Source organism: Oncorhynchus mykiss, chromosome 7, assembly GCF_057628025.1.
Source record: "Oncorhynchus mykiss isolate SJ-2025 chromosome 7, ASM5762802v1, whole genome shotgun sequence".
Taxonomy (NCBI): Eukaryota; Metazoa; Chordata; class Actinopteri; order Salmoniformes; family Salmonidae; genus Oncorhynchus; species Oncorhynchus mykiss.
In genome coordinates, this window is record NC_143028.1 from 19,918,162 (window position 1) to 19,934,337 (window position 16,176).

Below are 16,176 nucleotides of genomic sequence, written 5' to 3' on the forward strand. Positions count from 1 at the left end.
TGGGCTGTTCTTACAGTTTTCTCCCTGTACACCAAGTCAAAGCCGTAGGATAAATAAAGGGGGCATAGAAGCAGACAAAGAAAGCACTTACAATATTTAATGATGACATTTCTCTAAAACAGGCTATAGGTTACATGTGCACCACCAAGTCAGAACAGTAGGCTAAGTTATAAGGAGGAAAGGGACCAAATTATTAGGGTGAGGCACATGGGCTATTAACAGCTTACTACACAACTTAGTATTACTTTCTTATAGCACCTACAGTATACATATCTCCCTGATGTAAAAAGGGCTTAAATATAAATATACATACAGTGGGTCAAAAAAGTATTTAGTCAGCCACCAATTGTGCAAGTTCTCCCACTTAAAAAGATGAGAGAGGCCTGTAATTTTCATCATAAGTACACTTAAACTATGACAGACAAAAAACAAAAAAAATCCATAAAATCACATTGTAGGATTTTTAATGAATTTATTTGCAAAATTATGGTGGAAAATAAGTATTTGGTCACCTACAAACAAGCAAGATTTCTGGCTCTCACAGACCTGTAACTTCTTCTTTAAGTGGCTCCTCTGTCCTCCACTCGTTACCTGTATTAATGGCACCTGTTTGAACTTGTTATCAGTATAAAAGACACCTGTCCACAACCTCAAACAGTCACACTCCAAACTCCACTATGGCCAAGACCAAAGAGTTGTCAAAGGACACCAGAAACAAAATTGTACACCTGCACCAGGCTGGGAAGACTGAATCTGCAATTGGTAAGCAGCTTGGTAGGAAGAAATCAACTGTGGGAGCAATTATTAGGAAATGGAAGACATACAAGACCACTGATAATCTCCCTCGATCTGGGGCTCCATGCAAGATCTCACCCCGTGGGGTCAAAATGATCACAAGAACGGTGAGCAAAAATCCCAGAACCACACGGGGGGACCTAGTGAATGACCTGCAGAGAACTGGGACCAAAGTAACAAAGCCTACCATCAGTAACACACTACGCCGCCAGGGACTCAAATCCTGCAGTGCCAGACGCGTCCCCCTGCTTAAGCCAGTACATGTCCAGGCCCATCTGAAGTTTGCTAGAGAGCATTTGGATGATCCAGAAGAAGATTGGGAGAATGTCATATGGTCAGATGAAACCAAAATATAACTTTTTGGTAAAAACTCAAAAAACAAAAAATGCTGAGTTGCATCCAAAGAACACCAGACCTACTGTGAAGCATGGGGGTGGAAACATCATGCTTTGGGGCTGTTTTTCTGCAAAGGGAGCAGGACGACTGATCCGTGTAAAGGAAAGAATGAATGGGGCCATGTATCGTGAGATTTTGAGTGAAAACCTCCTTCCATCAGCAAGGGCATTGAAGATGAAACGTGGCTGGGTCTTTCAGCATGACAATGATCCCAAACACACCGCCTGGGCAACAAAGGAGTGGCTTCGTAAGAAGCATTTCAAGGTCCTGGAGTGGCCTAGCCAGTCTCCAGATCTCAACCCCATAGAAAATCTTTGGAGGGAGTTGAAAGTCCATGTTGCCCAGCAACAGCCCCAAAACATCACTGCTCTAGAGGAGATCTGCATGGAGGAATGGGCCAAAATACCAGCAACAGTGTGTGAAAACCTTGTGAAGACTTACAGAAAATGTTTGACCTCTGTCATTGCCAACAAAGTGTATATAACAAAGTATTGAGATGAACTTTTGTTATTGAACAAATACTTATTTTCCACCATAATTTGCTAATAAATTCATTAAAAATCCTACAATGTGATTTTCTGGATTTCTTTTCCTCATTTTGTCTGTCATAGTTGAAGTGTACCTATGATGAATATTACAGGCCTCTCTCATCTTTTTAAGTGGGAGAACTTGCACAATTGGTGGCTGTCTAAATACTTTTTTGCCCCACTGTATGTTTGATTGATTGATATTACATAATTTATGCACTAGCATACAATACATTATTGGACTCACCTTGTTGTACTGTGCTCTCTTGAACAGGAAGGTGGCACGGTGATCCTTCGTAGGCAAATTTTGTCATCACACTTTATCATCATAGTCTGGGATTCTCTGGATTTATGGTGCATCAAGAAAACTGGGGGAAAAAACAAGGTTGAATCATGACGTCAGTGATCTTCAGGCCGGTGCTCTAGAAAGAAGGCCGAGTTCCCGACTTGGAATTCCGAGTTGGATGACTGTTCAAAACGTTTTTTCCCCCAAGTTCCCAGTTGTCTTGAACTCAGTGAAGTCTGAGATTTCCCAGTTCCGAGTTTCCAGTTGTTTTGAATGCGGCAGAAGTCATGCTGGATTGACAGTATGGCCAATGTTGAATGTTTATATTTTTAAGCTTAGAAAGAGACCCTTAAACTCAGACTTAGATCACACACCCACTCCACTGAATAGCAGGCTGGTGATTGCTTTGCAACGCTTGCAGTTAGTCTCTGATTCCTTCCAAACCACTCATTGTTGAATTTCACCACAGAAAGCACTGAGCTAGGCTGAAAAACCTGTATTTTGGAGCAGACTTTCATTGTTTGCAAACTGATATGTGGCACGTATTAACGCTAAAATAACATGCAAAACAGGTAACACCTGACCTAAATGACGAGTCGCCACTGAATGTAACCTCAGTCTGATTATGTATCAGTTACAGTGCCTTGCAAAAGTATTCATCCCCCTTGGCAATTTTCCTATTTTGTTGCATTACAACCTGTAATTTAAATATATTTTTATTTGTATTTCATATAATAGATATACACAAAATAGTCCAAATTGGTGAAGTGAAAAAATCATCCAGCAGGACAATGACCCTAAGCATACTGCTAAAGCAACCCTCGGGTGGTTTAAGGGGAAACATTTAAATGTCTCTGAAGGGCCTAGTCAAAGCCCAGACCTCAATCCAACTGAGAATCTGTGGTGTGACTTAAAGATTGCTGTACACCAGCAGAACCCATCCAACTTGAAGGAGCTGGAGCAGTTTTGCCTTGAAGGATGGGCAGAAATCCCAGTGGCTAGATGTGCCAAGCTTATAGAGACATACCCCAAGAGACTTGCAGCTGTAATTGCTGCAAAAGGTGGTTCTACAAAGTATTGACTTTGGGGAAGTGAATAGCTATTTCTTGTTTGTTTCACAAAAAAAAATATTTTGCATCTTCAAAGTGGTAAGCATGTTGTGTAAATCAAATGATACAAACCCTCCAAAAATCTATTTTAATTCCAGGTTGTAAGGCAACTAAATAGGATACATGCCATGGGGGGTGAATACTTTCGCAAGCCACCCTCCAGTATGTGTTACATGATATTTAGAGTTATCCATAGTTGTAAATGACAATAATTCCCTGGATGTTATACAGTATATATAGGCAATCTCGTGATGAAAAGGAAAATGGTCACAGTCATGTCTGCGTCCCAAATGGCACCCAATTCCCTACATAGTGCACTACTTTTGATCAGGGCTCATAGGGCTCTGGTGAAAAATAATGCACAATATAGGGACCATGTCCACCGCACAAAAGGAAGATCATAGTAGGCCTTTCATTTGATTTTCTGAATTGACCCAATTTCGTTACCATTACAATCACCTCTGATACAGTCAATCAACCTCCCGACTGGCATAGAATGAGTAGATAATAAGAACATGACTAGAAGAGTAATAGATGATATTTCTATGCTGAGGAGCATGATTTACTCAGATTTCACGGAGCACAGAGTACAAACCATGTCAAATTATGATGAGCCTTCTACATGAGTTGTTCAGTGAATGTGTCTGAGGCTCTGAGCCATGAATGATTATTGCATTGAGGGGGAATATGCAGCAGAGATGGTTAGTGCATTGAGGGGGAATATGCAGCAGAGATGGTCAGTGGCCATAGTAGTATTAACATTCCAATGGGACCCAGTTTACCACAGGTTAACCTGCTGCTAGCTACCAGTGGATAGGTGCTCTCCTTTACACTTAGTTTGGATTAGATTGAACTTTGGCAACACTTTACTTAAAGCCTTTAATGCATTGTGATGCAGTTATAATGCAATGTAAGACTTGTCATAAAGAGCATGTATGACTCACTAATAATGTCTTATCATAATCATCTTATAATGATCCTGACTAAATGCTGTCCATTTTGAGGTAGGTGCACAAGGTCTACTACACCTGCAGGCTTTATTTGGTGCCTCTTCAGATTTCAATGGCAAGTACAAGACATTCTCCTCTCAAAGTTGAGAGGGGCCTCTTCATAGAAGTGCGTCTTTAAATCAAGAGGGGCAAAGAAATTAATAAATCCCCTGATACAATAATTCTGAGCTTTGAGGGGGGCTTATCTGTAATTTATACTTCCTTTGAAGATGGAGCGCCTTCATAATGCGGCCCACAGTCTAACAATTAGAATATCAGTGTGATATGGATGGGTTGAGTTGCCAATGCCTAGGACTGGTGTATTAGGGGAATGTTTTTAATTAACCACCATCGAAATCAAAAATTTAAAGCAAATATAAAATACTTTTGTAATAAAAAAGTTTGAATATCAATGTGTCACTTGCTATGGATTAGATAAGTGAGTACGCCTGGAATGTTGCTGTATTTTGGCAGGAAAATATCAAAGTAGGATTGGTGTGCCATTTCACATCCTGTTATGTTCTAATTCATGTCCTCATAATATTGGCATATAAAACTGTGCTGTGGATGCCCTCTAGTGAGCCTCTTAGTCCAACAGTTTGGATTTCTTTCAAATCTATCAGCCAAAATATATTATTATATCTGAATCAAGCGACGCACCCAATGTGTGTCACACACAGTGTGTGTGACATAAGTGAATCACGATGACTGACTCTTACTTTCAGTATACAAAAGGCCACAGCAGATGGCAGCAATCACTAAGCTTGTCTTTAAAAAAAAAAATGTGTTCACCTTTTAAAGGGAGAATGGTGATTTTGTTGTCATATGACACTACGCAGCCTAGGGATTGGGCTGCTGTGTAGATTCGGCTACTTATAATGAACATATGAAAGTAAGAACTGAAAATAATATATAGTTTCAGTTATCATGGAATTATTGACCACATAAATAGTTCATGCATATCGTTTTCCCCTATTTGTGATATCTTTAGGCCCACAATTCCTTGTATGACGCATGCAATTGGTACATATGCGAAATATAAAATAACATGCTTCTAAATATGAATAAAACAGCACCAATGTAACATGTGATACAATTTATGCTTATCCTTTTCTCATAAAGGTAAATGTTGCTCTCTTTTTTTTCGTTATTTCAAGGGGATACCAACATTCAGAGGATCCCTGAATAGCCTTCGCGTTAGGACAAGGTGCTGGAAGTGACAGAGCGAAAGAAAAGACTCCAGCGCTAGAGCGGAAAAACCGTAGCAAGCTACAGTAACTGGCCATTCATTCGGAATCCTGTAGCATCTGTTATCATATCAGCATAAAACAAAACCTGAGCCCCGAAGTCAACTCGGAGCACTCTACTATCCGAAAGGTAAGCTGTAATATGATTTCCACAACATAGCATTTTCATTGCAGAGACAGACGCAGTATTCTCCCAATCGTACTACGAGCGACTTGTCACTGCGGTTAGAAGTGCTGCTCAATGACCGAAGGATGACCGAAAGCCAGACTCGTATAGCTAGCTAGCTATTTCAGTTGGTTCTCGTTTTCATGTCAGATATCTCTCGTTAATAACAGCTATTACGGTAATGTTATTGTTAGCTCCACGAGTAGCAAGCTAGCTAACGTTAGTTGGCTAACTGAGAAAGTACTGCATGTGACAGCTAGCGCGAACTAGTAAAGAATCGCGTACCGCAGCGGCCAAATGTTGCTAATAATCCATCTGACCTATCCAATATAATGGTTAGCTTGTCAGCGAGTCAGCTAACCTGGTAGTTTCAACCCGTTGAAATGCAAATGTACTGGCTTCCTTGCTATCCCTAAAAACACAGTGGCTAGTAATGAACGGGGCTACTTTCTTGCTTGCTAAAATTGTCTGTTGTCGATTATAACGAGTGCGCGGTCAGACGAGAGTAACTAGCTAGCCATGTTATAGCCTACCTCCCTACCGTTGACAGTTTTGCAGTAACATTAATTAGCAAACCAGCCAGTGCAGGTTTTGTTGTCAACAGATGTCTATTGTTTCATGATCACACAGAATCATAGCTCGGGTTGCATTGATTTAATACTACTACAAATAATAATAGCTAACATTCTTTTGAATTCGATCCTTGGCATGATATGATAGAAGTGACACTACTGGCTATGTCGCTTGAATTGCTGTTTGAAAGGTATCTAGCTGGCTAGAGGTGTTAGCCCCCCCAATCAAATAGAATGAGTATGGTTAATCTGTACGAATCTAAAATACATGGCTCCGTTTGACACTGCATGGTATTGCCTAGTCTCAAATTGTTATGTACAGCCTGTATCTTTTGATTGTCTTTTCACTAGATATATTTTGATAATTTGCAGACTTGTTTTTTTATATATATTTTTTACATAAAGCAATGTTACTACAATATAACTACACGTGAAAATGTATCAAATTAAAAGGTTTTGTGACCATGGTAATATATGTGCGGTGTCCTTTTGTGGATAAGTATGAAAAACACTTTCCCCACACTTTCCACTGTGAGAGAGCTCACTATATGTTCCTAACTTCCTATAGCTCAGTGATTGGGTTGCTCAATACTGCCTTGGCTGCAATCCTCTGAGTAGATCTGAAAGAGTGCTTCTCTTACAACCCAGGAGATTTATTCAAACACCCAGAAATCCCCTTGGAAACAGTCCAGTGTACTCTGTAATTACAACTGTAGTCCACATTCTCTACAGTATACTTACTCTAAGGAATTTGGCTCAGGTACAGGTAACGTTGTGGTTGGTGCCATGAAAACACAAAACATTCAGCTTTTGATGTTTAGTATCTTCTCTTGGAGGTTGGCTCTTTCTTATCCCCTTGGTAATGAAGAAGTGTGATTAAGATGGAGGACACACTGGCATTTGTAATTGAGGTGATCTTGGGTTTCTGTTCACCTCACTGCTTAGCTTATTATCCTGACCATCAAACGGCCATTGGGCCTGCAGTTAGCAGAGGTGAGCTGCTGGCGTCCTTGCCTTTATAAAGAACTCTTTCAAGCGTCTTTGCTGCAGCTCTTGGGGAGTATAAATCTGCTTGAAAGGAGCTTTGCTCCAGTGGCATGCCTTGCTGCTGGCAAGATAAATCGTTGGGACCGCATCATTGGGCATGGCTGGAGATGACAGAGGGATGGGACGGAGGTGGGCTTGTTGATGGTTTCGCCCAGAGCCACGGAAGATTAAGTCTCTCTCTGATTAAAGGGGTCCTACTCCTCACGGCCTGTACACACACACACCACTGCCTCCCTCTCTTTGTGCCACCCACTCGCTGTGCTTGGTCACTGTGTTCGGCTCAAACTGACTTAGGCTAAAACCGCAGTATAGCCTAATCCAACCTTCTGTTTAAATGGTTGGGCAGGTCCAAAGCTTCAGGTTTTTCTTAAAATGTCACATATCGCTAGTGAATTCTGTTTGAGATGTAGGCTAATGTTCACGTCGAGCATGTTTAGAGTTTTTTTTTGGAGGGATTGAAGATTGCCTCACCTAGGTGCTTTTTATTTATCCTTTATTTTACCAGGTAAGTTGACTGAGAACACAGTCTCATTTTCAGCAACGACCTGGGGAATAGTTACAGGGAAGATGAGGGGGATGAATGTGCCAATTATTAGGTGACCGTGATGGTTTGAGGGCCAGTTTGGGAATTTAGCAAGGACACCAGGGTTAACATGGGATCTTTAATGACCTCAGAGAGTCAGGACACCCGTTTAACATCCCATCCGAAAGACTGCACCCTACACAGGGCAGTGTCACTGCCCTGGGGCATATTTTTTTTTAGACCGGAGGAAAGAGTGCCTCCTACTGGCCCTCAACACCACTTCCAGCAGCATCTGGTCTCCCATCCAGGAACTGACCAGGACCAACCCTGCTTAGCTTCAGAAGCAAGCCAGCAGTGGTATGCAGGGTGGTATGCTGCTGGCATAGGTGCTTGTTTTTGTATCAAAGAGATGAGCTGTTTATGAATCCTTTTGAAGGGCAAGGTAGAGCTTGTAATTAAGCCTTTCATCACTTGATTAGGCTGTAGATTGAATCATATGATATGATCTCACTTTGTCAAGGCAGATGGAAAGGCTTGGGATAAATATACAGCAGTCAGCATTTTAACACTGGCTTGTATACCACACAATTTTCTATTAAAAGCAAATAGTTGCGTTGTTCAGCTTAGGCATGGAGGAACGCAAATAGGAGCTTTTAGCTCGGGACCGGATTCAGTGCCTGTAATAGCACTGTTTATACCATATACATAACCTAGTCATTCTATTTTCAGTCATTCTACCTGGTCTTTGTTTATACAACATTGCAGATACCGCTCTGTCATTTCCTGGTTGCAAAATTGTTAATTGTTAGCCCAAGCCTTAATTTCAGTTTCTGTAACAAAACAAGCAACTATAATGTAGAGCCCTCAAACTCAACTCTGGCCCTCGAAGCCAGTTCCACTGCTTTCTCCCATTGTTCGCCTCTAATCAGGGACTGATTTAGACCTGGCACACCAGCTGGGCGCAATTAATTATCAGTTAGAACAGAACCAGCAGTTCTGTAGATCCAGCAAATCTACCACTTAGACTTGCTTTCAATGACAAGTACAGATCTATAACTCACATTTCTATGTGAATTTGGTCAGGTTGCACAAAAAGTTTTATATATTGCAGTTTTAAGGAAGTCTACCTCCTGTGTTACAGGATGTGCTGCAGTACGGTTCAGTACTCAATAGGTTTTCATGACATTCTGCTCCAGTCAAATGATTAATGTCCTAGCACCCATACTGAGATCTAATGACACCCGGGATAAAGTGCTCTTCTGTTTCTGCTCTGGTGGATCTCGAACACAATCAGCAGACCAGGATATTAGCTGCTTTCTGAACCTCTGGGGATGAAGGGGGATGTATTGCTTTGATTTAGTTAAATGGTCACTTGTTGCTACGCTCGTCCTGCTTGGGTTATTCCTTACTACAGGGTTATTCCTTATTACAGATCATCTTTATATTTCACTAACCTATCTTTCCAACGGCTGTGTGTTGGTTAAACCGATAGGTCTAACGTTTTTGTCATCTGAAAGCCATAAGTCCACAAACAAACGTTCCTCTGGGAAACATAAACTCAGTCTCTATTGTAACTATCATCTTTTTACACAATGAATTCATGTTTCTGAGTATTGTTTTCTTCTTCACTGTTGTTCTTGAGATGAAACACTTGATTGGGAAAGCTTGACTGTGAAAGTGAGCACTTTACGGTACCTACTAGTCCTGACAGTTTTACTGCCGCTGGACCTGAACGGGTACTTGTGGGTTTGGGGTTAAGAGGATCACTGTCTAATACAACATCCCAATCAGTTTAACTGCTCGGCTCTCCATAGGCTTACAGGAGTGAGCAGCAGGCTCGGTCAAGAAACCAGAGACCAAGCGGGCCTCTGAAATGTGCCTGCCCTAGGAGAGCGGCCCGAGAGGAAACCGTGTTTGATTTACTGTGCGCGGCACTGCAGTCAACTGTCTCCTTTATTCAGAGGAGGTGGAGAGAACAGAAATGCTCTGTTGGTGCGCAATGCACAGTAAGGGGTTAACAACCCCACACAACTCTTTAACTCTGTGATGGTGTGTAGGGTTGGGGGCGTGGTTAACATTTGTCCTATTGTGATTATTTACCCATAAAATATTGTGATATACGATGCTATTCTTGGCAATTTCTCGCATGGAATAGCCTTCATTTCTCCGAACAAGAATGGACTGACGATTTTCAGAAGAAAGTTCTTTGTTTCTAGCCATTTTGAGCCTGTAATCGAAACCACAAATGCTGATGCTCCAGATACTCAACTAGTCTAAAGAAGGCCAGTGTTATTGCATCTTTAATCAGAACAACAGTTTTCAGCTGTGCTAACATAATTGCAAAAGGGTTTTCTAATGATCAATTAGCATTTTAAAATGATAAAGTTGGCTTAGCTAACACAACGTGCCATTAGAACACAGGAGTCATGGTTGCTGATAATGGGCCTCTGTACGCCTATGTAGATATTCCATTATAAATCTGCCGTTTTCAGCTACAATAGTCATTTACATCATGTAACTATGTCTACACAGTATTTCTGATCAATTTGATGTTATTTTAATGGACAAAAAAATTGCTTTTCTTTCAAAACAAGGACATTTCTAAGTGACTCCAAACTTTTGAAGTGTGTGTGCGTGCGTATGTCCCAGGCCCTGCCTGGCTGGTGGGGTGACCGTCACAGATTGGTCACGGTGCTGCGCCCGCCCGCATCACGTGTGTGTGTGGTGCCAACCGCTTGAGAGCAGAGACTGCAGGGAAATGATAGCTCAGCCGATGAAGGGGAGGGCAGGTGGGAACTGGAGCTTATTCAGTTTGGTACGATGATAAGCCTATCATTTTGCAGGTAGAAATGCAGGCCTAATGACTAGAGCTGACGCATAGGCCTGTGCCTTATTCTACATGACATATACTCATGTCTGGTCTACACCAGTGCATTTATATCTGTTCTACACCAGTGCATTTCTATCTGAATGATCAGTAACTGCACTCTTCTTCTGAGGAAGTGGTGATCTCTGTCTCTCACTTGCTCTCTCACTCAGCACCACCACTGTCATGTTAAGCTCAGCGTGGGTGTCGGGAACAGCCTGTTTTGATCGTCTCACTCATCACACTTAGTATTAAGTTACCCACCCCGTGCCATAGTGTTGCTGTTTTGTCTACAAAGGACACAATGCAGTTGCCTGGTTAAACCAGACCGGAGTTAAATACGCAGTGGTTTTTCTGGTTGCGTAGTCATTTGCTACAACACCCTGCTGAAACAAGAAGCAGCAAAGTTTCATCACTTTGTCAAAAGTTAATGTTACCACTGAAACGGACTCAACCGCATGTGTCATCTTTTTGAATGCCTGACCGTCCCGTCTTCAGTCAGCTGTTCGTTCCACAACACAAAAATCTAAGCTGGATAGTTTACCTCCTCTCGTCTCTCCTTATATTGTCAGTTAAATGTAAACCAGGCTTTCTTTTACTTTGCTGTTTGGGTAAAGTTTGTCGACTTGAATATGACGTGTGTGTATGTATGTGTGTGTGTGTGTGTGTGTGTATATATATATATATATATATATACATACATACATACATACATACATACATACACACATGTCATATTCAAGTCGACAAACTTACGTGTGTGTGTATATATATATATATATATATATACAGTGCCTTGCGAAAGTATTCGGCCCCCTTGAACTTTGCGACCTTTTGCCACATTTCAGGCTTCAAACATAAAGATATAAAACTGTATTTTTTTGTGAAGAATCAACAACAAGTGGGACACAATCATGAAGTGGAACAACATTTATTGGATATTTCAAACTTTTTTAACAAATCAAAAACGGAAAGTTAATACTTTGCAGCGCCACCTTTTGCTGCGATTACAGCTGTAAGTCGCTTGGGGTATGTCTCTATCAGTTTTGCACATCGAGAGACTGAAATTGTTTCCCATTCCTCCTTGCAAAACAGCTCGAGCTCAGTGAGGTTGGATAGAGAGCATTTGTGAACAGCAGTTTTCAGTTCTTTCCACAGATTCTCGATTGGATTCAGGTCTGGACTTTGACTTGGCCATTCTAACACCTGGATATGTTTATTTTTGAACCATTCCATTGTAGATTTTGCTTTATGTTTTGGATCATTGTCTTGTTGGAAGACAAATCTCCGTCCCAGTCTCAGGTCTTTTGCAGACTCCATCATTCTTCCAGAATGGTCCTGTATTTGGCTCCATCCATCTTCCCATCAATTTGAACCATCTTCCCTGTCCCTGCTGAAGAAAAGCAGGCCCAAACCATGATGCTGCCACCACCATGTTTGACAGTGGGTATGGTGTGTTCAGGGTGATGAGCTGTGTTGCTTTTACGCCAAACATAACGTTTTGCATTGTTGCCAAAAAGTTCAATTTTGGTTTCATCTGACCAGAGCACCTTCTTCCACATGTTTGGTGTGTCTCCCAGGTGGCTTGTGGCAAACTTTAAACAACACTTTTTATGGATATCTTTAAGAAATGGCTTTCTTCTTGCCACTCTTCCATAAAGGCCAGATTTGTACAATATACGACTGATTGTTGTCCTATGGACAGAGTCTCCCACCTCAGCTGTAGATCTCTGCAGTTCATCCAGAGTGATCATGGGCCTCTTGGCTGCATCTCTGATCAGTCTTCTCCTTGTATGAGCTGAAAGTTTAGAGGGACGGCCAGGTCTTGGTAGATTTGCAGTGGTCTGATACTCCTTCCATTTCAATATTATCGCTTGCACAGTGCTCCTTGGGATGTTTAAAGCTTGGGAAATCTTTTTGTATCCAAATCCGGCTTTAAACTTCTTCACAACAGTATCTCGGACCTGCCTGGTGTGTTCCTTGTTCTTCATGATGCTCTCTGCGCTTTTAACGGACCTCTGAGACTATCACAGTGCAGGTGCATTTATACGGAGACTTGATTACACACAGGTGGATTGTATTTATCATCATTAGTCATTTAGGTCAACATTGGATCATTCAGAGATCCTCACTGAACTTCTGGAGAGAGTTTGCTGCACTGAAAAGGGGCTGAATAATTTTGCACGCCCAATTTTTCAGTTTTTGATTTGTTAAGAAAGTTTGAAATATCCAATAAATGTCGTTCCACTTCATGATTGTGTCCCACTTGTTGTTGATTCTTCACAAAAAAATACAGTTTTATATCTTTATGTTTGAAGCCTGAAATGTGGCAAAAGGTCGCAAAGTTCAAGGGGGCCGAATACTTTCGCAAGGCACTAAATATATATACAACAGTGCGTTGTATTATATATATATATATATATATATATATAATTTTAAATACGGTTTGGACTGTTATTGTCATGAATGTCTTCATCCATAATCGTCAATTACACTGTCACATCCCTAGGCCTACATGATAACATCTTTTGTCCAAATTCCAAGTCCACAGATAAATCTGCGATATTATGTACATAGAATACACAAATATGTCTGCTCATTTGCGGTCATACATTATTTTTTTATTTATTCAATGAGTTACCTGAAGAGGACTGCTCATTGAACATCATTCAGACCTAGGTCACAACGTGAGAGATGGTAGGCATTGGTGGTTTGACAGTGCGTTGCTTGCCACAGCCAACATATTTGAATAAGTAAATAATCAAAAGTACACTTCTCCAAGCAAACAGCCCTGTCCTTATCACATTCTTAACGTTATCTGGCCAGCAAGGTAATTGGCTAGCTACCAGAGTTTTTTTTGTATCAAGGACAAGTGTTCACAAGTGAACACTTGTCCTTGATACAAAGATAACGCTGTTACTGTCTGGGCCTATTATGTTAGCTAGTGGACTTATTTGGTTAGTTATCCGCAATCTGCAAAAAGCAAGGCAGTTAGATATGTGCCGTCATTCAGGCCATGTGCTTGTATTCATGATGAGATAAGTAGCTAACGTTAGCTAGCTAGCTAAATTGGAACTTTGTGACTGAAACCTGTGCGGTTAGCATTTTCCTGCATAAATGTTTTTAGGCATTAGCACATTCCATTTGCAGTTGAAATGTATAGCCAATACATTTTGTATTGAGAAACAGTGTCATGTACATGTGGTTTCTGTAAGAAAATATTGCTGTAAGGAACAGCTAGCTGTGGATATCCTGTAAACCAGTGGTTCCCAACCTATTTCAGTTATTGTACCACCAATTGCATTTTACTCTGAAGTACCCCCTCGTGCATTTTACAAGTCGGACTATGGTCTCATGAGGCTTCTCAAGTACCCCATGTGGATAGGCCAAGTACCCCTGGTTGGGAACCACTGCTGTAAACCACAGATAAAATGTACATGTTTATATTCAGTTGAGAAATCATATTTTATAATATCTTTTAATCTTTTGGAGCACAATTTGTGTAGAAAAAGGTCTGTTTTTCATTCCATTTCTAAAAAAAAATATATTGGTAGATTTATCGATAATCGGTGACTTTTGCCACCCTAAAATCGGTATCGAACCCAAAAATCCCATATCGGTAGATCTCTAGCAGAATTGCATTCTTGTGTAAAGAAATCTTCATAATGACAATGCAAAATACATTGTGTTAAAAGCCAATCAGAGGTGTTTTTGGGCAGAGTGTTGGCCTATTATGCTGTGTGCCGTTCACACCAGTAAGGTATGGCCGTTTGTCTGGACTAGAGGTGGGAATTAATAATTGAAAGGAGGCCCTGCCGAGTGTGAAGAAGTAGCCTATTAAGATGCGCAGTCACACTCGTCTCCATGACAGCATGGCCATCGTCAGTTTCACGTCTCCATTACCTTAGACTGCTGCCTGGATGCTTCAAGGGCTGTGTAGAGGGACATACCGGTACCAACTTGAGGCTATAGTCCTACAGTTTTAAAGTGTTAGGGAATGTCATTCCTATGCCGTAGTTTTGGCTCAATCAACACCTGTACATGTTGGATTGGATTTTTTTTTAAGTCACCTGATTCTGATTCCCCCCCCCCCCAGTCTGATGTGGGCTATTTTGAGCTCCCATCACAAATCCTAAGGAAATGGACAAAGCTTTAGCAGCCTGCAATGCATGGCCATCTGTCTCAGTCTTCGAGAGGCACGGTGAGGGGCAAGGGTGTCAATATATTTATCAGTGGGAAGTAGCCTATGATGTTGAGGATTATCATGGCTTTTTGGGTGTTGTGATGTTAAAAGTATGTTTGATTTATTATGTTCCTTCAGACCTTTGTGTTGTATGATTGGGAGCACACAGACTACTACTAGCCTAGCTCTTTCTGATCAAACTAGGGTATTGACATAGCCCATAGGCTTGTTTATACGCCTACCTATGTGAGCACACAGTATTTTGTGATCTGACAACTGTATAAGCCTAAAAATAATCACAGCTGTTAGCAGCAGTTGGGATTCTCAGCCCTTCTAGAGATCAATTGAGTGTGTGTGGGTTCCAGCCATTTAAAACGACAATTCAGTCATTTGTATGTCACCCACTCCAACGGTGGTGGTTGTATTGCATATTGTGAAACCGAAGCTGGCTGTCAGCACGCAGGGTTTCATAGGCGCTGTTGGGTGCCAGAAGGCACCCTGCCAGCCAAATAAAGTTCCTGAGTTAGAAACCTGAGAAATTAGTCTGTATTCTGTAACGCCTCCCTTCTATAGAACAGGGAGGCGTTGTGACAGTCAGCGAGCACATTGGGGGTTTCTGTTAAAGTTTCAGGGTCTTGTGCATTTAGGGCACAAGCACATCATAGAAAAGCATTTTGCAACAGCACACACAAATGTGCGTTTCTTATTGGACAAGTTCAGAAAGTAGCGACCTCCCCGTTTCACTCCGATTTGGGTCATCATGCCTATTGAACAAGAACCCGATCTATGTTGACACAGGGTCATGTCTGTAGTGACCCCCCAACCCTTCTCCTTTTCTCTCCTTATCGGCGGAGAATGGCAACTCATAACTCAGTCTCATAGAACCCAGACCTGTGAGAGACAGTTGACGTTATCAATGCAGCAGATTGCAGAAGTAGGTTTGAGAATTTAAAGCGCAGTGCAGAGATTTTGTTTTTCAAGCCCGAATGCTTCATTTCTTTTGCACTGTATCACGTTCGAGATGATAAAAGTCCAGCATTAGGTGTTAGCAGAAGAAAAAGATTGAGTTGACTACATTTTGAATTGAATTGAATCATTTGACTTTTTCCTTATCCCATCCTTCATGACTGAAATGGTCTTGATAGTCTCAAAACTGCTGACAATGGCAACACAGACGTAGAAGTTTCCAATAGAAAAAGCCCATATATTTGTTAGGGCTGGTACGCCTAAATATCCAAGGAACATTGGCACGTAACGGTGTTGAGATTCTGTCAGAGGTATTGCGCTGCCTGTGAAATTTCACTGCTGGAGGAAAGACTGCTCATGTATTGCAGAGCTGACCCATTTCCCAGGGATCATTTGGAAGGGGAAAGAGAGCCTTTTATGATCCTGCCTTTTGAGTTGCATGCAAAGGTGCCGTCAGTCAGTTAGTTATCCACTGCCTCATCCCTGGGCCTGTATTCATAAAGA

The 16,176-nt window shown here is 41.4% G+C and overlaps 1 protein-coding gene across 1 annotated transcript in view; it reads left to right on the forward strand.

The window, feature by feature from the left end:
- The first annotated feature begins 5,158 nt into the window (after positions 1-5,158).
- Positions 5,159-16,176, forward strand: part of LOC110527561 (alpha-1,6-mannosylglycoprotein 6-beta-N-acetylglucosaminyltransferase A) — a 117,138-nt gene continuing 106,120 nt past the window's right edge. The window contains exon 1 of the mRNA XM_021608927.3: positions 5,159-5,479. The gene's annotated coding sequence lies outside the window, so the exon portion shown is untranslated. The remainder of the gene's footprint in view (positions 5,480-16,176) is intronic.